This window comes from Staurois parvus, unplaced genomic scaffold (genome assembly GCF_062004578.1).
Source record: "Staurois parvus isolate SC_StPar_1 unplaced genomic scaffold, SC_StPar_1.0 ptg000089l, whole genome shotgun sequence".
Taxonomy (NCBI): Eukaryota; Metazoa; Chordata; class Amphibia; order Anura; family Ranidae; genus Staurois; species Staurois parvus.
Window position 1 is genome coordinate 1,824,445 of NW_028317885.1, and position 25,538 is coordinate 1,849,982.

Here is a 25,538-nt window from a genome sequence, read left to right on the forward strand (position 1 = left end):
GATGTATGCTTTGGGTCATTGTCATGCTGAAAGATGAAGTTCCTCTTCATGTTCAGCTTTCTAGCAGAAGTCTGAAGATTTTGTGCCGATATTAACTGGTATTTGGAACTGTTCATAATTCTCTCTACCTTGACTCAGGCCCCGGTTCCAGCTGAAGAAAAACAGCCCCAAAGCATGTTGCTGCCACCACTATGCTTCACTGTGGGTATGGTGTTCTTTTGGTGATGTGCAGTGTTGTTTTTGCGCCAAACATCTTTTGGAATTATGGCCAAAAATTTCAACCTTGGTTCCATCAGACCATAACACATTCTTCCACATGTTTTTGGGAGACTTCAGATGTGTTTTTGCAAAATTTAGCAGGGCTTGGATGCTTTTCTTCATAAGAAAAGGCTTCCGTCTTGCCACTCTACCCCATAGCCCAGTCATGAAGAATATGGGAGACTGTTGTCATATGTACCACACAGCCAGTACGGCAGGTGTGTACTGACTCCTATTTAACATGGTTTTGAATGTGATTACTTAATTCTGAACACAGCTACACCCCCAGTTATAAGAGGGTATGCACATTTATGCAACCACATTATTTTAGTTTTTTATGTTTACTCCCCCCCCCCCCAAAAAAAAAAAAAGATTTCAATGTGTTGTTCAATTGAGTTGTACAGTTTATAGGTCACATTAAAGGTGGAAAAAGTTTTGAAATGATTTATCTTTGTCTCATTTTTTTTACATCACAGAAACCTGACATTTTAACAGGGGTGTGTAGACTTTTTATATCCATTGTATATGTTAGGTATATTGGATACTATTTTCTAAGGTGATCTGTTATTTTGTTTAGGTGATAAGGTGTAGTTATAGCTAAGGGTGCTTTTGGTGCTGAATAATTCAAAACTGCTGGGTGGAGCAGCCACCATTTTCCTCTTCCTTGCTAGATGCAATGTACAGTAAATATCTGCTTTTTAATAGGGGTTATTAGGTTGATAACCTTTACTATCTTAGCAAGGTAAGAGGAAGCCCTTGCAAATCCTGACAAAACTTCATGAGAAGTGAGAAGGTATTTTGAGGTTATGATTCACCACTCTGATGGGATGAAACATAGCTGCAACAAAGTGTGATATGGCATCCATGCTTCCTTCTGGCTATTGAATATCATGTCTTGGCATAGCATGTATTAGTGCTACCATTGCTATTATATCACAGGAACATCCCCATCTGAATTGGATGTGAGTGCTGTGTGGTTTATGTGGATAACTCCATTAGAGCAGATTGTAACTTTCAGCAGTTCACTTTTCTGGGTCACCAAAAGACAGAATGACAAAAGACAGAATTCTTGAAGTAACTACCATCACTTAACCTTTTTTCATGGAATTTGGCAGATTGTCCTGCCCCCTGCTGGTACAATCCATGGGTTCCATAGGGTTGGATCCTTCATGTATGGGATGTGTATGCATAACTTTCAATTGTGGTGAGAGAATAACCTTTAGTGGAATTCCTATTAATTTCCCTTGCCCAGCAGTGGGTTCAGGCCCCTTTAATTCTTTTTTTCAATTATCCAGTGGTCTCTCACAATCCCCAAAACTCCTGGACATGCTCAGGGGATGAAAATTCCCACCCTGTTTCCCACCCTCAGGTACTCAGAGATGCTGTGCCTGATGGGACAGCAGAGAATTGGCACTTTAGCTATCACTAGGTTGTTGAGAGGTCCTATTTCATTATAACCATTGCTTGGGCCACAAGATGAGAGTGCATGAGCATGCAGCTTCATCTTAATCCCCAGTCACTGTGGTGGGCACTGTGCTAGCTGGCCCCAGAACACTGTCTTTCCAGTGAGATGATCCTGTATCTTTAGCTGTCTCCTTGTACGTCCATCCTTGGGATTTTTGGCGCTACCAGGACATTCAAACCAATGACTTCTGCTTTCCTTTCATGGAGCCTATCCGAAGATCCCTGCGGTTGACTACCTGGGCTAACTGTTTGCACCAGCCTTATCTATATTGTGCTGGTTATTAATAGTGATTTCTTCTTATATGCTGCTCTTTTATGAACTGTTCTTCTGTACTGCGCTGCCACCTAGGGGTCACTGTGAGAACTATCCCTCAGCGGCCCTGTACTACAATAGTTTCACTGTCTGTTGTGCTTGTCTTATGCTTGTTGCATACCCTTTTATCATATTAATGGCAATTTATCTTGCATTCACAAAGTAAACTTCAAGACACAAATTAAAATAGAAAGGAGGGTGCCAGGTCAATGTAGGTTACATAGAAACTTTATTATCAGATGACTTACATCTAAGACGCCTTTAATCAGCATGGGAACTTTTGATGACCGCCGTTGAGGCCACGAGCAGCTCCCTCCCAGGCTATGCAGCTAATATTGCTCTACCACCTGAAAGAGCTGTGGTCCCGCTGTTCTGCCTTATCTTCACATCCTGCGTGCTGACCGAAGGAGTCTTATGCAGGCCATAGATGGGTTGTTTATCGGCCGTATTTTCATCCAAACAAAAAATCAGCCGATACTCACACCATTAGTGAGGCAATGCAGTTGGCTGTTTTTCACGGATCTTCTCGATTCTTTCTATCGGTCATGCTGGAAAATCCATGAAAAACGTCAGTTTTTCGTAAGCATTGGTGGCAGCATCCATGGCAGCAACAACTGATTTTTCATTTATCGGCCGACAAAGACAAGCAAAAGAGAAAGGAGGGCACCAGGTCAGTGTAGGTTAAAACATAGAAACTTTATTATCAGATGACTTACATCTAAGGCTGGCCATAGACGAGCTGTTTATTGGCCGACAATTCGGCCGATAAACAGCTCGTCTATGGCCAGCCTTAGATGTAAGTCATCTGATAATAAAGTTTCTATGTTTTAACCTACACTGACCTGGTGCCCTCCTTTCTCTTTTGCTTGTCTTTGAAGGATCCCTCATATCCCTGCGAGGAGCTGCCAGTCCCATCGCATGTGCCTTGTTCCCTTGGTCTGCTTCTTCCCCATTCTGCTCATCCTCTGGACGTATTGACTTTTTGACATACAATTGTCATAACAACTATTGTACAGATCGTTTTACTTATCCATTAATGTGTACTCATTCATTAATATCCAATTCATTATTGTTTGAGCACTGAATACTTTTGTTCATTTATTGATGATCATTGTATATTCAAGACACAAATTGCTATTTGATCATTTGACTGATACAGAATACAACAGAACATTGACATTAATGTACTGGCTGCTCTGAGGTTATTTGGTATTGAAATGATTGTACATATTGGCCAGAAAAGAGTATATCTATGAAAGTTCCCAAAAGTCATTTTTGTCATTGAGTTTATCAACAGGATAACATCTACAGTGACTGCTATGTATATAACTTGTTGTGGTTGCCAAGCTTTGACTTGCCTGTTACCACTTAACGCCAGATAGGTGCATGCTCAGGTGTCAGAATTGGACTTATTTACTGAAGATAATATATGTAATATACATATTTTTCTGTAATTTATTATATTTTGAGTGCAGTTGTCACTCATTTCTCTTTATCTTTGGTAAATTTCTCCAATTTACCATATATCCTAGCTTGGTTTTAATAACTAATGCAGTGGACTTAGATATACTGAAAATATTCCTGTTACTTTGCTGTGGACCAGTGGTTTCCAAACTGTGGCACTTTGCTTGCCTTTATTCGGCTCTTGGGGCACGGTTTCTTCCATTTATAAGAGACACCATTCCCTTTACTGACACAAACAGTAGGGCACTATTCTTCCTGCTGACACCAACAACAGGCAATATTCAATCCACTGACGCCAACGATGGGGCGCTATTGTTTCCATTGACATCAACAATGGAACATGGCTCCTCCTACTAACAATAGGGCTCGATTCCTCCCACTAACAACGGGGCACTAGTTCTCCTCCTATTGACCACAGGCGCTATGTCACAACCCAGTCCCCCCAAAAGTCTGAAGGACTATAAAGTGGCTCTATGCTTAGAAAGTTTGCTGTAGCCCTGCTGTAGACTATCATAAATTGCTGTTCTGAATTGTGCAACATGCATAACATCAGTTTTTGTATTCGATAGTATGATTGCTGTACAAGTTTTATTGAGCATTTAACATCCACTAGACTTTTTTTTCTAAAGCAAAAACTTATAGTACATTCCTGACATTTTTCTATAAGTCCTGTCTTTCACCACAGCTGGTCTATGTAAATCCCAATGGAACTCAAGTGTGGCATTTACCGCACTCAAAGTCCATTGACACTTCCTCCAACTGAAAGCCCGTGGTGCCTCGATACAGACAAGCAGCTGGAGGAAGAGTCTGTAGGAGCCTGGCATTGCACTCACGATCCACTAATCACATTTGCAATGCTTTGCAGGCTGATTTTCATTACAAAGTTAAAAAAAAAATATATATATATTTTTTTCCTGCAAATATATTCTTTTTTTTTTTATATACAAGGACTTAGCATTTAGGGTCAGTTTACACCACAAAAATGCACTCCAGATTCATTTTTAACATGTTTTGGTTCTGGTGCGTTTTTGAAGCGTTTCCAGATGCATGCCAGATACTTTTCTTCTCTTTTCCTATTTTTGTTTTCACTTTACTGGGGTCCGGTGCCTTTACGATATGTGTAAGTGCATTCTGTACATTTTTTATCTATTTTACTGCGTTCCAGTATAGTTCTGTGCGGCATGTTCTACATTTTTTTCTGGAACTGGAATGCACTCAAACTGCAAGCACTAGTGTGAACTACCACTGAAAATCACGTAACCCACTTTCTATGCTTCTATACTATACTTTGGATGCAGAAAAAAAGCACTGGAACGCATGTAGTGTGAACTAGCCCTTAATCTAGTAATCAGAAGCAGAAGTGGGTGGGGAATGCCTATCAATCCACTAATAGGCTCCTGTGAGAATAGAAGCGCAGTGTCTATGCAATTTCACATGTGCAGAATTACTCTGCGGCTTTTAATTAGAATTATAAACTAAAAGTACATTTTCTCACTGATATGCTATTTCATATTAAACTGTACAAATGAATGCCTGCTAGCCTGCCAGATGTTAGATTATAAATGTTTGTATTGCTGAGTTGTAGGTCAATCAGATAAAAAGGTATACAGCAATCTGCAATCACTAGCACTACGAATATGTCTTAAAGTATTACTAAACCCAGGACCCTGCATTCACTATATCTGGTCTCCCACAGTACACAGAACATGGATGTGCAATTATTTTAGTAAATATAAAATGCTAAATAACTTTTCTCATCAGCAGTTAGAGCTGTCTTGTGAATTCATTCAGTGCCTGGACAAGCACTGGTTAAAGCTTGTAGGAGAAGTTTTCATTCTCTGATGATTGTCCTATGAGGCTGCATAACCCCTGACCCTGTCTGGACAGTGCTGATTGGCCCTGTGCTGATCACATGCACTCGCCCAAGGAAAAAAAAACAAACCTCTCTAGCAATACACACCAAACTGAGCATGTGCAGCTTGCCCCCAAGGCTCTGTTCTTTCAGCAAATGGATTGGGGACAGTAGAAGAAGAAAAGATCAGCGAAGACAGGATCAAACATCCTTTTTACACAGTGCAGAGGATTAACCCCTGAGTTTCCACAGTGAGTATAACAAGCATGCTTTACTGCATATACAGACTGATTTTACTGTTGTGGGTTTAGTAACACATTAAGTAACTGCAGCAGCACAACTGATGTAACTGTTTCAAACACTCCGGTAACAGCAAACTCAGTAACACTGACAGATTTGGTGCATCTACGCTAATAATAAAGTCACAATTTTGCTAAAATTACAACAGTATATCTTCAGCACCCATATATCACAAAGGCCTGTCCCATATTACCAGGGAGGCATATGCAATAGGGGTGGTAGATTGGCAGATTGGCAGTACAAGCAGCTCTTGAGGAGGCTGTATTAGACCTAAACATTGATTCCACAGATCAGCATCTAGCAGAGCATACATCAGTGTCTCTAATCTCCTTCCCATTGAGCAGGAATCACGTCCTACTGCTAAGTCACTGTCCCTAACAAGTAGTGTTCCTCCTCCCTACTCTAGCCACTCACAAAATGTGTGCCAAACTCTTCAGGACACTGCTATTTATTAGCATTGCCCACCAAAAGTCACTCAGGGTTGTAGTATTCAACTGGATTACTGCTCCCTTGGTGACACCTATGGAATCTGCAGAGGAACAATGTTCCCCTACCCCTTTAACAGATGCAGTCCTCAACATTGGAAGCATAAAGGTCACAGAAATAAACTTAACATAAAAGGTACATAATATGATTTGTAACAAGCTAACTTCACATAATGTAATCAAAGTACTTGGTAGGTAACTGTCCTTGGTTGTTTCTAAGAGGATGATGGGCCTTTCTGCCATTGTCTAGATCAGCATCAGAGTTTTCAACAGCTTCAAGATGTGCAGAGACCTCAGGTGCTTGGGTATTATCACGTGTAGACACAACACCCTCAGACTCAACAGGACACACAACACTCTCACTTGGGCCTGCATTCATGTCCCCACAGGTGTCCACAGAAGGTTTCATAGGAATGTCCATAAGTCCATCAGGACATTTGGAATCCAAGGACCTGGGCTCTGTAGGGTTCTGAGTTGTTTTCGGACCTGTTCCAAACCCTCACTATGACATTGTATACAGGTGATAGGGGCAAGCTTTCCACTGGAGTTCTAACTAGCTACCTCTCTCGAATTTCTGAACCCCCCCCCCACTCTCCCTAACAAACGGGGTTCCTCTTCCTACTCTCGGCACTCGCAAAATGTGCTCCAAACCCAGCAGGGAACTGCTATTTTGTAGCATTGCCCATACTAAAGGTGGCTGCCAAAGGACACTAGGGTTGTAGTATCCAATTGGATTATTGCTCCCTTGGTGAAACCTATGGAGTCTGCATAGGAACAATGTTTCTCTCAGCCTTCACTCCACCGGCACAGCACCACCTACAGACTGGAGGATAAACTGCACCTGTGTACAAGCTTACCAGTCCTGAAATGTGGTGACTGCTTTAGTTTGGTGTTATTAGGGTATTTTCTTTATTTTTACCTGGTGAAGTACCATACTTCAAGTCTTATAGTGACCCCTCTATCTATGAAGGTGTAACAGAGACTGTTTGGAAAGGGTAGTGAAAAATGGACCAATACATTTGGATGAATTTTAGATAACTAAAAAATTTAAAGCCAAACTCCAGCTAACACTTTTCAGGCAGGTAAAGCAACAGATTTTCCAAGTTGTACAACAAACGTTTGCTTTACAACTTGGTCTTGTGGTAACAGATTGACTGGCTGGATCACAAGGTGAAAATAAAGGGAAAAAATGCAGTCACCACGGTTAAGAATTTGTAAGTTGCAATATATTCTGGGCTTAGATGTACTTTAAGTATATATCCCCTTAAAAAAAAATCTGTACTATGCAGTGGCTGCCAACCCTGATTCCTCCCTGAAAATATTTGTTGTCTGCGTATAATGGTCATGTTGATCCTATAGTTTCAAGCCCCATTGATTGTGGTAGCTTGTCTTTGTATTTTTCTTAGTATTGAATTCCTATAGGGTTTTGGTGAATTGTAAACAAAGCTCTCTACTAAAGACATGTTTGTCTGTTTTTCAAACTGGCACTTTTGAATATGCCTTGTGTTGAAAGTGAAATAGGATTTATTTGCATGTTTCAGCCAAGATGCCCAATTGAGGCACAACACCTTATTTTTTAATTTGTGAGGTTATAGCCAAACGTTTATGGAGACCTGACTATCACACCTACGGTATCTATTATTCAGGTCCAAAGGTTTTAGCATCATTCAAAAGACTGAATGTTTGCACCATCAATACTATGGGCACATATATAATTTGCAGGATATACAATGGATTACTTTGTGCACATTTTTTTAATCACTTGCCCTCCTGAAGATTTACCCCCCTTTTCTGACCAGGCCTTTTTTTGCTATTCGCCACTGCACTATTTCAACTGGTAATTGCGTGGTCATGCAATGCTGTACCCAAACGAAATTTAAGTCCTTTTTTTTCACACAAATAGAGCTTTTTGTTGGTGGTATTTAGTCACCTGTACGCTGTTAATTTTTTGCTCTATAAACGAAAAAAGACACATTTTTTAAAAAAATTGTATTTTCTCATTTCTGTCATAAAAAATATCCAAAAAACTTAAATGTCATCAAAAAATTTAGGGCAAAATGTATTCTGCTACATGTTTTTGGTAAGTGTATATTGATTGCTTTGTGTGAACGCATCTACAAACTATAGTATAGATAATGGAATTTACACAGCTTTTACTTTCTGACTGCCTATCACATTTCTTTAGGTGCTAAAATACCAGGACAGAACAAACATCCCCAAATGACTCCTTTTCAGAAAGTAGACACCCTAAGCTATCTAAGAGGCATATTGGGTCCATGGAAGATTTAGTAAGTTTTTGGAAAATTAAAAAAAAAAAAGGTTTATACAAAGTTGTCATTTAAATTATATATTTCTCACACAAACCATGGGTATATGTAGAATTACACCCCAAAATATATTCTGCTACTTCTACCGAGTATGGGGATACCACATGCGTGAGACTTTTTGGGAGCCTAGCCACATACAGGAGCCTGAAATCCAATGACCACTTTGAAAGCCTGAATGTGCATAACTTCCTTATTTCACTTCCTCACTACCTATCACAGTTTTGGAGGCCCTAAAATGCCAGGACAGCATCAACCCTCCCCCACCCCACCCCAAATGACCCCTTTTTGGAAAGTAGACACTGCAAGGAATTTAAAAAGAGGCATGGTGAATATTTTGCAGATCTTATTTTTTCTCACAAGGTTTTGGAATATAAAAAAAGAAAAGAAAAAATATGGTTTTGTTTTTTTCTTCATTTTCCAAAAAAACTTGTGGCAACAAACAAGATCTGCAAAATACTCACATGCTTCCTATCAAATTCCTTGGGGTGTCTACTTTCCAAAAAGGGGTCATCTGGGGGGGTTTGGTGCTATCCTGGCATTTCAGAGCCTCCGAAACTGTGATAGGTAGTCAGGAAGTGTAATGAGGAAATAAAGCCTTTTAAAAGCCTGAAGGTGCTTATTGGATTTTGGGGTCCTGAACTTGGCTAGACTGCCAAAACGTCTCTCACATGTGGTACCCCCATACTCAGGAGAAGCAGAATGTAATTCCACATATACCCATGGCATGTGTGAGCAATAAATCATTTAAGTGACAATTTTGTGTAAAAAAAAAAGTGTTTTTTTTTTGTCATTTTCCAAAAACTTCTGGTCAAAAAATAAATTCTTCTGTTGACTAAACATGCCTCTCAGCAAATAGTTTTGGGTGCCGACTTTCCAAAAAGGGGTCATTTTATGCCCAGCATTAGAAGTTTATGCCACGCATCACTCACTCTTCTAACCACCTGAAGACCTAGCCTTTTCTGACACTTTGTTCACATGAAAAAAAATCAGTATTTTTTGCTAGGAAATTACTTTGAAACCCCTAACATTATATACATTTTTAAAGCAGACACCCTAGTGAATAAAATGGTGGGTGCTGCAATTTTTTATGTCACATAGTACTTGCGCAGCGGTTTTTCAAATGCAATTCTTTTGAAAGAAATACACTTTTTTTACTTTTAATGAACATACACACAATATATTGGCCAATTATTTGATAAAATATAAAAGATGATGGTATGCCGAGTAAATAGATACCAAACATGACATACTTTAAAACTGCGCATGCCCCATGCAATGGCGACAAACTGCATACATTTTTAATATCCATGGGCAACACTTTAACCTACCTAGCCTTCTGATTATGTCAGTATTTCTGTGCTCAAAGTGGTACATTATTTTCAATGGAAATTTGTTTTTTTTTTTATTGTAGGCCTGTAATTCTTAGGAATAACTCACTGAAATCTGTCCAAACAAGAGTCTAGTAAACATCCCGGGTATGATAAAATTTGAAACACAAAATCATAAATTATAATTTAATAAATAATCAAAAAAAAAAATAATATAATCAAACCAAAAACATTTGAAATAGAGCGCCAAGTTCACACATCGCTGAGTTCAGTCGCAAAATCGTTTTCAGTGTCTGATGACAAATTTCCCCACGAATCATATCACTCAATTCTGCAAGTGGTTCTAATTTACTATCGCTGTTCTCTAGCTGGTCTAAAACCACTTTTGACCTAAAGGGACGCTTTTTGGATGCCATGGAAATTTCTCAGTTTCCAGGCAGAAAGAACAGTAAAAATGCAGGCAGGTCACAGGACAAAATGTATGTGAAATGGTTTGATACAGTAGAATACTATCAAATTTTAGTGTATTGAGTGAATGTCACATTTTGACATTTTTGAATTTCCCGCCAGCTCCGTCCCCCGTACGTCCCGACACTCGCAGGGAACGGAACCCAGAAGACGGATGCTGGCATCGGCCCGGGAACACTGCAGGGGGGACATCGTGGGAGTGCAGGACAAAGTAAGTCAAACAGGGATCGCTGGAGAAGCGCTGCAGAGTATTCCCCAGTGTAGCTCGGGGTTACCACTTCTGGTACTGAAAGTTAACCCCGAGCTACACTCGGGAATACCGCCAGGGAGGTTGAAAGCCTTTACAAGCTACCATTTTAGATTTACAGAGGAGGTCTAGTGCTAGAATTGCTGCCCTTGATCTGATGTTCGTGGGGATACCTCAGCCTGTGGGCTGAATGAAAAAAAGAGACGAAATCTTTGCAAGGAAAAGTGTGTGGTATGCCCACCATTAGAGTATACCACCCTGCATCCACCCACTTCTAATGGTGGGCACACATGATATGTGCCAAAAAATCCATGCTTTGGCATAAATGCTCTTTTTTTAACTGTGGATGAAAAATCTCATACAACAGCACTGCACACACCTACTTATGTATATTCTGAGAGCAAGACCCTGTTGCTGTCAGAATAAACAAGTCGGTGCTGCAGCTGAATGACATCCTCATTTCTCAAGCAGACTTTTTCCCCTAAGACAGGTATTTACAAGCCGTTGGAGGAAGCCCTGGCGATTAGGTCGCACAGTGCCACATACGCCAATTTTAAGATTGTACAAATGTCTAAATAGTGGCACGCTTGAATAAAAATTGTCCACGTATAAGTGGTACCCCATATAGAAAAAGGATGACACCAAGTCCCAAACTATCTTGCCACTGCTCCGCATGTAGTCTGGGCATCCAGGGGGCTCCACGGCTCTTTTCCCTTTTAAATCCGCAACTTGTATGTATAGCCTGTTGCCCTCTCACAGGTCTTATACATCTTGACCCCATATCTGGCACGCTTGCTGGGGAGAAATTGTTTGAATGCAAGGCGGCCAGAAAAATTAATCAGGGACTCATCAACGCAGATGTTTTGCTGGGGAGTATAGACATCTGCAAACTTTTGGTTAAGGTGATTTACGAGGGGCCGAATTTTGTGGAGCCAGCAAAATTCAGGGTCACCCCGAGGACAACAGAATGTGTTGTCATTGAAATGCATAAAACACATTATACTCTCATATCTATGCCTGGCCATGGCAGCAGAGAACACGGGCATATGATGAATCAGGTCTGTGGACCAATACAACCGCAATTCATTTTTTTTTAGTAATGCCCATGTTGAGGGTTAGGCCCAAAAAACTTTAAATTCGGAAACCGTAATGGTTTTCCATGTGAATAGTCTGGCAAGGTTTGAAATGGCGGCGATAAACTGTTGTGCATATAAATTGCTTTGATCCACAATCGATGCATACGGATCTTCTGTGAAAAACAGCTCCAAAAAATGGAGAAGTATTTAAATTTGCTGTTTCCACCTGATTTCCAGGTTGGGCAGTGAATGGGGGAAGTACGGGTGCTGGAGAATTTGTGGGCTACCAATCAAGATTTGCAAGGACATGCGGAAGGATACTAGGAGCTCTACGGGCCTGTGTGCGAATTCTTGGTGGCTGCGGGACACTACTTGTGCTCGCCACCGCACCAGCTTGTACTGCACTTATGGGTCTCACCACGTCACCAAGTGATACTGTAGTGCTGGTATGTGAAAGACCAGGATGTACTAGGTCGCTGGTGCTCACCAGATATCTCAGGCTCTCATCTGAGATGCTCAGAATCCTGTAGGCCTCTTCACTAAAGTACCTTTCCATTGACATTTTGGCCACTAAATTTATAGGTACCTAGTGCGACTCACAGAAAAAAGAGCACTTGGCTGTCAGGGACTGCTTGAAAATTGCGGTTTTGTGTGCAATGTATCAAATGACAGTGACCTACTAATTTTTTTTTTTTACTAATAATGGTGGTGATCAGCGACTTATAGTGGAACTGTGGTGGGCATTCTAACACGGGGGGAACTGACATCCCCAGTGACACCAATACAGTGATCAGTGCTAAAAAAAAGCACTGACTCTGTACTAATGGCACTGGGCAGGAAGGGCTTAACATGAGGGGCGATTAAAGGGTTAACTGTGTGCTGGGAGTGTTTTACTAGGGGGTGGGGGGTGTGCTTCACTGTAAGCACACTGCTCTGAATGGCTGTGCACAGCCATCCAGAGCAGTGTGCCCAAACCGACAGGGAGGAGGACTGTTAGTAAACAAAGTAGCGCCAGCGGTAGGGCATGCGCCCTCTACATGGAAATGCAAAATCACATATATACAGTACGTGATTTTGCGCACCCGTGTCGCCCTGTAGCAGTATTACTGCTATAGGGCGTTGTGAAAGCGGTTAAATTGCAAACACTTAATAAAGTTCAATGTGACAGAAAAGTGCAAAGACAAGGTATTTACCAACCAAGTATTAGCTCAAGGAGGTCTTCTAGACCCAAAACAGAACTCCAGCGTTTGCTGTAATACTCAGCTCCAATCCATAACTCAAGCTCTGTCAGATTGGATGCAGAGCGCCCGTGAACAGCAATTTTCAAGTCTTGTCACAAATTCTTAATTGGATTTAGGTCTGGACTTTGACTGGGCCATTCTAACACATGAAAATTATTTGATATAAACCATTACATTGTAACTCTGGCTGTATGTTTAGGAATGTTGTCCTGTTGGAAGGTGAACCTCTGCCTCAGTCTCAAGTCTTTTGCAGACTAACATGTTTTCTTCTAAGATTGCCCTGTATTTGGCTCCATCCATCTTCTCATCAACTCTAACCAGCTTCCCTGTCCCTGCCAAAGAAAATCATCCCCGCAACATGGTGCAGCCACCACGTTTCACGGTGGGGATGGTGTGTTCAGGGTGACGGGACTTTTTATGGCTTTCTTTCAACAATGGCTTTCTTCTTGCCACTCTACGATAAAGGCCAGATTTCACAACTTTATCTCTGACCTGCCTGCTGTGTTCCCTGGCCTTCATGATGCTGTTTGTTCACTAATGTTCTCTAACAAATCTCTGAGGGCTTCACTGAACAGCTGTATTTATGCTGAGATTAAATTACATCCAGGTGGACTGTGTTTACTTATTAGGTGACTTCTGAAGGCAATTGGTTCCACCAGATTTTAGGTAGGGGTATCAGAGTAAAGGGTTTGAATACAAATGCATGCCACACTTTTCAGATATTTGTAAAAAATATTGAAAACCATGTATCATCTTCCTTCCACTTCACAATTATGTGCCACTTTGTGCTGGTCTATCAAAGGGGTATTGAATTGAAATTCAAGGTCTGGTCACTAAAATTTTCTTCTGGCCGAGGTCCGAATAGGGAGTGCCCCCTTACGTGTCACCATCAAATATACATCATGTATTCCCATCACATCAGGTGTGCCCATCAGAGTGCTCCTTTACATCAGTTGTCCCTATCAGAGTGGCCCTTTACATCAGGTATCCCTATCACATTTCCACCTTACATCAGGTATTCCTGTCAGAGCGCCCCCTTACACTCAAAGTACCCCTTTCTGTCATATTTCCCCACCAGAGTGTCCCTTTCCATCACGTGCCCATCAGAGTGCCCCTTTCCACAGTATGTGCCCATTTACAAAATGTGCTCATCAGAGTGCCCCTTAACATAAAATAAGGGGCATGCTGATGGGCACATTTTATGTTAAGGGGCACTCTGATGGACACATTTATATTAAGGGGCACTCTGATGGATACATTTTATGTTAAGGGGCACTCTGATGGGCACATGCTATGTTGTGCCATCAGAGTGCCTCTTAACATTCAATGTGCCCATCAGAGTGCCCCTGTAAGACTACACCTTACCTTGAGGGCAGACAGGAGCTTGCTGGGATCCTTGCTGGATGCTTGTGTACATGCAGGGAGCAGGAGCCAGAGAGACAGTGAGCTGAAAGGGGCGGGGCGCACACGTGATGTCATTTTGCCACGACGACCGTCATGCTCAGCGGTGGATCTGTCATTGCGGGCTGGCGGTCCAGGTGGCAGTGCTACAGCGGTCGTTTGCGGACCGCCACTTAGTGGTCACTGGTCTATCACATAAAATCCAAATAACATAAATTTACATTTTTGGTTGTAACATGACAAAATGTGGAAAATTTCAAGGGGTATGAATACTTTGTCAAGGCACTGTAGCTGCAGTCTGCTAGTAAACATATGGGGAAACGGCAGATCTATCACACTCATAATAGTGGAAATGTTGGATTTCCCTTTACATTCTGTGGTCCGCAGTTTGAACACAGACAGCAATAAAAACCTGAAAGAGTATCTAATTCTTTCCCACTCTACCCAAAATTAAAAAAAAAAAGAAGTTTTGCCTTTACATACAGTATACCTAAAGATGAACTCTTGGCAGATAGATCACACAGTGCTGTTTCTTAATAACAGTAAAAGTTCACTTAGTACTACATGGCTGTATGATCTATCTGCAAGGATTGTGTACGTTTACAAGCAGCTGCAGATAGATCACACAGCCCTGCAGCACTGGCAAGTAGACCCTGCTCCCAAAGCAGCGCTGTCACTCACAAATCTGTCTCTTCTTTAGCAGTGTGGTCAGAAAGTGGTGGGAAAAAATCTGTTAGCAGCAGCAGGACAGATTTGAACAGGACCGAGCGATACATGACAAGCAGCTGGTCCCCTGGGGATTAAAGCATGTCTAAAAAGACTTCTTTAAACTCATCTCTGTCACTCTGCTATGTCCACCTTATTAACAGGTTTGCCAACACATGAACTGATTGTGTCCTTGCGCTGCTTCTTCCTACCTCAGTTTGAGCTCCACTGAATAGAGACTGCAAGAGACTGAATCAAGTCAAATTCAGGTACTTAAACAGTTTTCATTGAAAAAAAAAAAAAAAAAAAAATGCTATAATACTGAATGTATTACTGAATTTGATTAATTTGTCTTTTATATCTTCAAAGACTTCATCTTTAAGTTATATGTAAAGATATTTCTAACCTTTAAAAAAATAAACCATTTTGGATTGAGTGGGGAAAGATTAATCCCTGTTTCAGGTTTTTATTGTTGTCTGTATCCCCACTGGGGACCACCGAATGTAAAGGGCACTTCAACATTTTGACGCAGTTTGAAATGAAGGCAAGTCTTCCAATGATGACACTTTTTGTGGTGACAATTCTCTAATAGGGGAATTCTCTTATCTTTGGGGAGATTATCTCTCATTTTCTGTTGCATCCCCAGAACAGAGAGTAAAAAGAGATACCCCTAACAGGACAAAGACAGTAGAAAATATACTGACAAGGTTTTTGTCCATTCCCTACTCTATCTTCAATAGAGTTAAAGATTTGACTATACATACACTTTAACATGGACAGTCATAACTCTACTAGGCATGTACACAAGCTCCAGAGCATCAGCAATAAAGTCAGGTGACAGTGCATCCTCTCTGGAAAAGTGATAAATCCTTCTCTGTCCAAATAAGACCTTAAACCCTTCCTGCCAGCAACCTGTAGACTGTTCCCTTGAACAATATATTTCATGTGCAATGGGAATGTTTAATCTAGGTTCTCCCTTTGACAACTATCAGTCAACACTGTGGGAGGCTAAGAAGTGTTAGGCCTGGCATTCATTGCACCTTTTGTTCCCACTAACTGAGAACAAAGCAATACTATGACATGGTGATCACATTTCTTTGTTTTGTAAACAAGTGTCACTCATCTGCTACCTTTCTTTTTATGTTCACCTGCCATGCCCAGCAAAAAGAATTACTTTTCTTTTTTTAAAGACAGTATGTTTCTTGTTGCTACTACTACTACTAATACCAATGAACTTTTAAAAGACATTTTTAAAAGGTTTTAAAATGCCTTTTTTCTTTCCATTTTTGCCAATTTTGTCAGCCTATAAAAATGGCGATCTTGGGTGGCATCCACCATCAGCTTGGTCTGGCCCAGTCCTGAACACTTTGGGGTGAACTGAAATGCAGACAGCAAGCCCATGAGCCAGGACTTCTCATCCAACAAGCTTATAGAGTAGTCATCCACATATGTTTGGCTGTATATTTAAAAAAAAAAACAACAAAAACTTCTTTTTAAGCCCTAGTTTACACTGATGTGACTTGTCATGAGTTGATTGAGTGTCAAATCGCATAACAGGTTGCACCCTATGATCGGCAATGGAAATGTTGTAATCTGGTCACACCAGATTCAAGTGACTCCTGTCACAAAAGCATTAAAGCTGTTTAAGCACTATCAGCTTTCAAAAGTTTTATTTTTTTTGTCACTAAATCATATTACATTAAAGCAAATTCTTAGCAAACACTAATGAAATAAAAGTTGTAGCAGGGGTGTTGCAGGTATTGTGAAAGTCCTGGGGCACCGAGAGAAGAGGGGTGGCCAAATTGCGCTAAAAGAGGGGCATGGTTAAATATAACCTCTACTTACCTCCTTTATACAGGGAACACATATGCCACAGTGCTTGTACTCACACAATATGTCTTAGAGTGCAGAGGACAGGAGTACATATTGCAGAATGCAGGGGCGAGGAGTACTTTTTTTGTTTAACTGCTTGAAAAACCAAAAAAGAATATTTATTTAGATTCCTCTTTATGTTACCTTATTAATAAAAGGCAAGTCCACCCAAAACATATATTTTAGTTATAGACAGACACCTTTTGGTGGAACCACCCACCACTACATTGCAGTAAACAACTATTCACATACAGAAACATTCAAATCCTTAGGACCTGTGTGCGGCCACTCCTTTTTGGTGAGACCTAGCCATTTTGGTTCAGGAAAAAAAATATCTGCTTCTATTAACCAATTAGTTTTTCATGTTTAGGTTACGATTATGCATTGGTGGATACAGGCACAGATATAGCATAGCTCCCACCTGCTGCCAATGACAATAAAGATAAACGATAACCGTTTTATGTTTTACATTTATAAATTTTAAAATTCATAATTTAGATTTGTTTTTTTTTCTTTACTTTTGTACAATTTCCTTTTTTGTTTTACAAAAAACAAACATTTAATACAAGACAAATTATTTCCAAAGCACTTTTGGTTAGCTAAAGAGATAACATAGCAGAAGTAGTTCCTTTTCAGGCACAGCTGAATTTCAGTGAAAGTTTACTATTGACTCATTGCTCTGACACATCTAGTTCTGTGTAAATTTCAACTTGATCAACCGCTCTTTATAAACAGGCTTTTTCAGCAAGTTGTATGTGTATAGGTTGAGAGAACAAAGCAAGGAGCCCAATGCACCACCTCCTGGTCATATAAAATGCTACATAAAATTTACATGCCATATTTTACATTTTTCATTGTGAAAAAAAAAAGAAAAAATATAAAAAATTCTAATTTTTAAAGTTCTAACCATAATACAGTATTATAAACCCAGCACACATTATGTTTAAAGCAGGAAGTATGTCTGGTTTATATTGGTTGGTTTGTATGATATTAGCATTGTCAGCTTCAGAAATTACAGTGTATAAAAAAAAATAGTTAGTAGGTAATAGTTAAGATCTAAACAGCTCTGCTATTAATAACTATAAAAATGTTTACCCTTAGACAGAAATCCTTTGCACATATAACTCCTACAAAGCTCTACTGACTGCGCTTTGGAAAAATGATTACCCATAAACAGAAATTATTTGGGCCCATTCAAACCATGGGTGTTGGGCTGCATTGCATCATGGTGTGGTAAATGCAGCAAAAGTGGTGTGAATTTATACTTCATGCTTTATGTAGAGGTAGGAGGTATCAGATAGTATCAGCTAACAATGGAAGAATAACACTGATGGCATCATTGCAGTGAAAGGGTATAGAACACTAATTTTTGAGAAAAAAAAAATGTATTTGTACGGTGTTACTCTTGTCCACTTGTGTTCTCCAATGCCCCCTTTATTGTCTGACACACAATACTAAAACTCACACACAGACTTTGAGCTAAACCCAGCAAAGCTATTTTTACATTGATAGTGCAGGTGACCTGTTTACGAAGAAAGAGAAAGGAAGTCCATTCAGCTTTAAGGAAGCCAGCCAAGTATGTGTGTGTGTTAGTGAGCAGATTGCTGACACTATAGAGGCTGTGAATACTACTGCAGAGTTCGATGTAATACGTGCTATATACAGGCAGGAATTTGCATCGAAAATCTGGTGTTGTATGCTGAAATATGATGAAAGGGATAGGGGAAAGCACATAAAAACACTTCATTGAAACTATAGCTATCCCTTCAGTTATTATTGGTTGTATTAATGTGCTCATGCCATGGTTTACCTAATCTTATAATTAAAGCCGATTACTATGTGTACTTAAAATTAAATAAAAGGTATTTAATTTTTATTCACCCTTAAGTTTAGACTATTTTTATCCATAAAAAATGCTAACTGCTGAGGAACAATACAGCACCATAAGCAGGAAAACACAATTAAAACCAGTTTGTTGGCTCAATCCCATAGTTGAAAAAGCTGCTCGGAGTGCTAGGAAACCATATAAGTACATGTTGTAATACAGTCTGAACTGTGGTCATTACTACAGAAAAACACAAACAGACTTCACAATAGATCACACAGAGGTTTGAAAATTTCATCAATACCCACCATATTCCATGTGGCTCAGAGATTGTTAAATTAGGTAAGTTGTCACACATTTTCCATTGTCTTTCAATTTTCAAGCCACTGAAAGAACGGAAGAAAATCTAATGTTTACAGTAGGGCATATTTATACCTTCACAAAGAATCGATCATAATTGCCAAAAAGAGTCAGAGGTGTTTTTAGAATTGTAACTTATTCTAGGACATCATGGAAACTGAACAAAGTTAAGTAATGTGGTCAAAAGTGTGGGCGTTTTTAAGAGCACTCTTATCTGCCACCTCTGGACCATGCTAATTTCCTTGTCATGCTGATTGCATGGCTACAATGCTTAAAGTTTCAACCCTAAAAACACCCCTGACTACTATGAACAATTATGAAAAGAATGCCAAGTTCAGTAGTAAATCAGCAGCAGAAGCCTTATTTCTCTTAATATAGATTTCCCTTGGGAAATTTAACAGTGACAGATCTTTCAGTATCCACAAACTAAAGGCATCCTGCACACATGGCACATTTTTAATTCCCCTAACATGTCAGCCTATGTTATAGGTCCCTTTTGTCAAATAGTTAAAAAGTCAGATATAAAACTGTAAATCCATCTTTATGTACACACAGACAACCTGTGCAGGCACCAGACCTTAAAAGAGATTGATTGGCAGTCAAGAACATCCTTATGTAGCCATTATGCACTCATACAGACACCTTATACATCAAGTAGACCTCCCACACAAACACCTTTATGCAGCAAGAGACCACCACAAAATCCACATTTAGCTTTATTATTATTATTATTATTATACAGTGTTTATATAGCGCCAAAGGGTTTGCTCAGCGCTGTGGGACAGTACATGAGACAATACAGTAACAATACAATACATGAGGGGTTCGAGGGCCCTGCTCTTTTGAGCTTACAATCTAGGAGGGAGGGGGTAGAGGTACAGGAGGAAGTGGCTGTGGGGGATGGAGTGGTAGGAGGAGTGGAGGAGAACGACTGTTAGGTGAGGGTGGGGTAGGCTTCCTTGAAGAGATGGGTTTTCAGGGTGCGCCTAAAAGGTGAGGAGGGTAGGTGACAGTCTGATGGACTGGGGTAGGGAGTTCCAGAGGATGGGGGAAGTCCTGGAGAAGTCCTGCAGTCGGGCGTGGGAGGAGGAGACCAGGGAGCTAGAGAGTAGGATGTCTTGTGAGGAGCAAAGGGCACGAGTAGGGTGGAATTTGGGTATCAGGTCAGTGAGGTAGCTTGGGGCAGCGTTATGAATGGCTTTGTATGTCAGAGTTAGTAATTTGAAGCGTTGGACAATCGGGAGCCAGTGAAGGGATTAGCAGAGGGGGGTGGCAGAAGTGGAGCGGAGGTGGATGAGTCTAGCCACTGAGTTCAGGATAGTGTGGAGCGGGGATAGCATGTGTTTGGGTAGGCCAGTGAGAAGGGAGTTGCAGTAGTCCAGGCTTGAGATAATAAGGCGGTGTAGGAGGTGTTTAGTGGTGTCTGGGGTGAGGAACATACGTATCTTGGAGATGTTGCGGAGGTGGAGCCTGCATGAATTTGATAGTGATTGGACATGAGGTTAGAAGGAAAGGTTTGAGTCCAGGGTTACACCCAGGACTTTGGCGTGTGGGGTGGGATTGATGGTGGCGTTGCTAGTCGTGATGGAGAGGATGGGGGCACGGGCTGGGGAGAAAACTAGGAGCTCGGTTTTGGAAAGGTTTAACTTGAGGAAATGGAGCGACATCCAGTCTGATATGTCATTTAGGAGGTGGGCAATGCGGGAGGACAGTGAGGGGTGGAGAGGTAAATCTGTGTGTCATCGGCATAGAGGTGATAGTTGAAGCCGTCGGAGTATCAGTTTGCCAAGGGAGGAGGTGTAGATGGAGAAGAGAAGGGGTCCAAGGACAGAGCCTAGGGGGACTCCAACAGAGAGGGGGAGGTGGCAGCGTTATAGGTAACGCTGAAGGAGCGTTACCTATAACGCTGCTTTAAATTATCTATAATATATGATCAGATATTGGTCCAGTTTCAGGCCAACCACTTCATTCTGCAGAGGCAGAGACACATATAAGCTGTTGTGTGTGCAACTTCAGGAACACAATATGGCACTATGAATGGAAAGCCTCTCATAGCATTACTGATTCACTATGATTTCCCTTCCCAAAGACTGCATAGTCAATGAAACAGATTAAAATAATGCATATTAAAATCTTGTACTTTTAGACTCCAGGTAAAGCTCTCAGCTCTTTCTCACATGTTACAATGTTATGTTATTACAGCCTGTTGAAAAAGGGCTGTTTAAATAGATCAATAGCTCAAGATGCAATTTACATAGATAAATGATTGAGTCATTGCAGCAATTCATCCCTTATTAATTTACTCAGTATGAATTTTCAATCAGGTAAAGCAAGCCCCGGGGCAAAAAACTACTGCTGTGATGTTGCTTTAGGTAGCCTACAGTGCTCTGAGAATCCATTGTCATGCATTAAATGTTTATTTTTAAAACAAAGCAGAAAACAGTTTAAAAACATAAAATAACAAAAAGCTAATACAAAGATTTTCAAATACTCTGCTTTTGTTCATGTGATTATCAAGCCACTTCCTTTTTACCACTTATAAGCATCAGAATGAGTAGTCTCACATTTGTTTTATGCATTTCTCCTTGACACAAGTATGGACATTGAGCATATATCTAACTATCCAATACAAAGATGTATTTCAGCTCCTCATATTTCAAGACTTGAACAAGTTTGATCTAAGAAATTTTACATTCTATTATTTACAGATTTGTTTGGCTTTTTTTCTAGATTATAGCAGAGTTCTCATTTACACAAAAAGTATTTTTCTGTTGCTAGCTAATTAGAAACATATGCATTGTTTGGAAACTATCACTTTATTACTTGGCTTCAACATTAAAGCTGACAGAAGGAAAAATGAGCCTCTTTGAATGTTGCATCTCAGTCCTCTGAAGGTAAGATTCTCACCTGAGAAATCATCATTACTTTCCCTCATATCTATGGCAAAGTCTTGACAGGTCTGTTAAGCCGTAGTAATAAACTGTTACTGGACAAGCTTTAATGGATAGGAAAGGATTTTGCTTGGCACTAGATATCCAGGTCCCACTGCTTCCAGGATAGTCCAACTGTCTGAACTTGCTGGACTTCTTCATTAAAATGCCATAGGAGGATACTCAAACTCACCAAAACAATCAGAATTGGCTCCTCCTTTCCCCAATAATCCAAACTAGCACATTACAATTATCCTCAAAGAGGGGACAGGTCCCCTGCTATGAAAAATCTATAGGCCGACCACCCTGATTAATTTAGATTTAAAAAATATACTCAAAAATGTTGGCATTACACCTCAAACTGCTTCTACTATCCTGGATCCATGCAGACCAAGTGGGATTTGTCCAAGGGGAAGAGCCAGAAACATTTCTTGTCAAACAATGTTACTGCATACTATGCCAACCAATACAAAACATTCTTGTTTCAGCTGTGCAGACTGATCCTTTATGACACGACCTTGCATCCTACAGACCTTGGCCCTAATATGCTGCCCATGATCATAACTTTATGTGAACAACCAACAGCTAAAGTCAGAGTTAATAGTATCACATAACCTCCTAATAATCTTTGTAATGGTATCAGGCAGTTTTGCCATTTTTCCCTCTGCTATTTTTCATCTTTTGTTATCTTTTTAGAGCCTTTGTTAGCCACACCACACTATATTAATGGCATAAAGGGAATACGCATTGATCATAAAATAGCTGCTTTTGTGGATGTTGTTCTATTGGATACTGTGTATTCAACCCCGAAACATTCTTCTGTATACTCTTGAAAGAATTCCATACAAAAGGGTCAGGTTTAAAGCCCAACTATACCAACGTTTTGGATAGACTTGGGAAGAGTAAAATACCTGTATTAGATTAAGATGGAAAATTTAAGGTTTTACTAAAACAAGAACGAAAGAGTTGTCATCCGAATGAGTATCCCCCATTTGGAAGATTTCAAACAGGGAACCTGCCACACTTTTCCTCCTACATCCTGTTGCTTCTACAGGCCAGAAAGTGAAATCTCCCTAGTAGAAAACAAATAGCAAAAAAACTGACAAGACGGGTAATCACAGTCTATTCTGTTTAACCACTTAAGCTCTGAAAGACTTTACCCCCTTCATGACCATGCCATTTTTTTTCTATTCGTCACTGTGCTACATTAACTGGCAATTGCGCAGTCCTGCAATGCTGTACCCAAATGAAATTTATATATTTTCTTTCACACAAATAGAGTTTTATTTTGGTGATATTTGATCGCCACTGGTTTTTTTTATTTATTATATAAACGAAAAAAGACCACCATTTAAAAAAAAAATCCTTTAGGTAGGTACACCAATATATTAACATTGCAGTTCTTCGATTGTTCTACAAGCTCAAGGCAGCTGATCAAAATTGCTAAATTTATGGGGATTCCTTCACAAACTAGATGGTCATTAGAGGCCGAATGATATCACCTGGAGCCACAGTCAGCTAATCTACTAGGGATTACTGTAAAGTAGTATTAAACCAGCATTGTTAAATTCAAGATCCACTATGCCTTTTTTCTTAAATATTACTTGCAAAATAGGATTTTTGACTTGCCAGTAAAATCCATCTTTTACAGTACACTACATGATACAGTATTCATTAACCCTGGGCTATATACTGCCATATTCAAGTGAGTAAATTTATAAAATTAAAGTTTTATTACAATTTTTTCATGAAAATCCTTTTTTTAACTGAAATGAGCTCACCTACACACACACTAAACTCGATTCTTCTTCCCTGTGAGGCTCCTCTTGGTGCATTTACGCTTGTGAGTAGCATCTGGAATGTCTCTCTGAAGCATCCAACAGTAGTCTGCCATCATTGTAATGCTGCATTTTCCCTGGTATCTCTTTTCCATCTCTTTAATGTCTTGGTGGAATCGTTCACCTTGTTCCTCACGCACAGCTCCCAAATTTTCAGGAAAGTAGTCAAGGTGGGACTGGAGGAAATGCACTTTCAAACTCATCAGGCAACCTAAAACTTAAAATGCTTTCAACATTCGTCCGACAATCTTTTTGTAGTGAGGATCTTTGTTATTACCTAAAAACTTCTTTAAATGCAATCCACCCTTCTTTTTGAGGATCCGTCATGGTATTGACAAACTCTTGATCAACTATAAGCCTTCTAATGTCTGGTCCAACGAACACACCTTCCTTTAATTTTGCCTCCGACAGGCCTGGAAACTTGGTGACCAAGAATTTTAAGCATTCTCCATCTCTTGGAAGTGATTTTACGAATTGCTTCATCAATCCCAATTTTATGTGGAGAGGTTGTAGAAGAACTTTATGGGAAGGTACCAAAGTTTCTCGGAGGACATTTTTTTCACCGACTGTTAGCACCCTCGGCTGCCAACTCTTCTTGGTCCAGTGATTTTGTCGGTCTCGACTGTCCCATAGACACAGAAAACAAGGGTATTTGGTATACCCAGCTTGTTGCCCGAGCAGCATGCACAAGACCTTCAAGTCCCCACACACTTGCCAACCATGGTCTTCATATTTTCATGGTCTTCATATATTCACTCAGAGCAGCACTTGTATTCACCCCCTTTGCAGGGGGGAGGGGCAGAGATTGTTTACCTGCAAATAACAACAAAGGGCCAGAAGAGAACTAGGGAAATGAGGAAATAGAATTTTTTTTCCCTAAAACTTGCTTAGCTTATGTATATATTGCTGATCAGATTTACAGTGCTATATTTTTTTTTCCATAACTCGGACAACCCCTTTAAGGTTTTTTTGGCATTTTATATCTTAAATGCACTTATGTGAATTAATTAATAATATTTGGACTTTACATTTGGTTAAAAACCCATAATATAAAAAAAAAAATACCAAAAATTTAAATAAATTGATAAATTTGAAGACAATTTTGCATTTTGTGGCTAATCATGACGTCTAGGAGTTTTTTCAATATTTTATTTGTTTTCAGCACACCAAAATACATGGAAATTAGATGAAAATAATCAAACAGCTTTTTAGTCGCAGACCTGTGTAACCCTTCCCACTCCCAGCTATCCTCAGTTTTGTAGCTAGCAATAGGGATATCATAAAGAACAGAGAGGAGGGACCTGGATCCTGTACTGGACAGAAGAAATAGATTTTACTGGTAAGCCAAAAAAAGTGTTTTCTTAACACATTCCCGCCCGGCCTATAGCAGACTGATGGCTGGGTGCGAACGCTCCTCCTAGTGAGTGGACGTCATATGGCGTCCAGGCTGAAGGCGCAGCTCAGGCGGCTAAAAGGCGGAAAAATCTGTCACTGGCTGTGTTCAAGTGACACAGCCGATGACAGATCACTACACTTGCCCGCAGCACCAGTGTCATGTGACCAATCACAGTAGACCACATGACAATTGTATACAATGGATGGCTTCCTTTCATGTCATCCATTGTATGCATTGTGTCGTTAGCTGTGATTGGTCACAGCTGTCACATGGCACAGGCAGGGCCAATCACAGCCCGTGTACCATGTAATGAGCTTTGCCCAATCACAGCTAATCACAACAAAAGACTGAATGAATCAGTTTAATTCAGTAAAAATGGTTGATAATA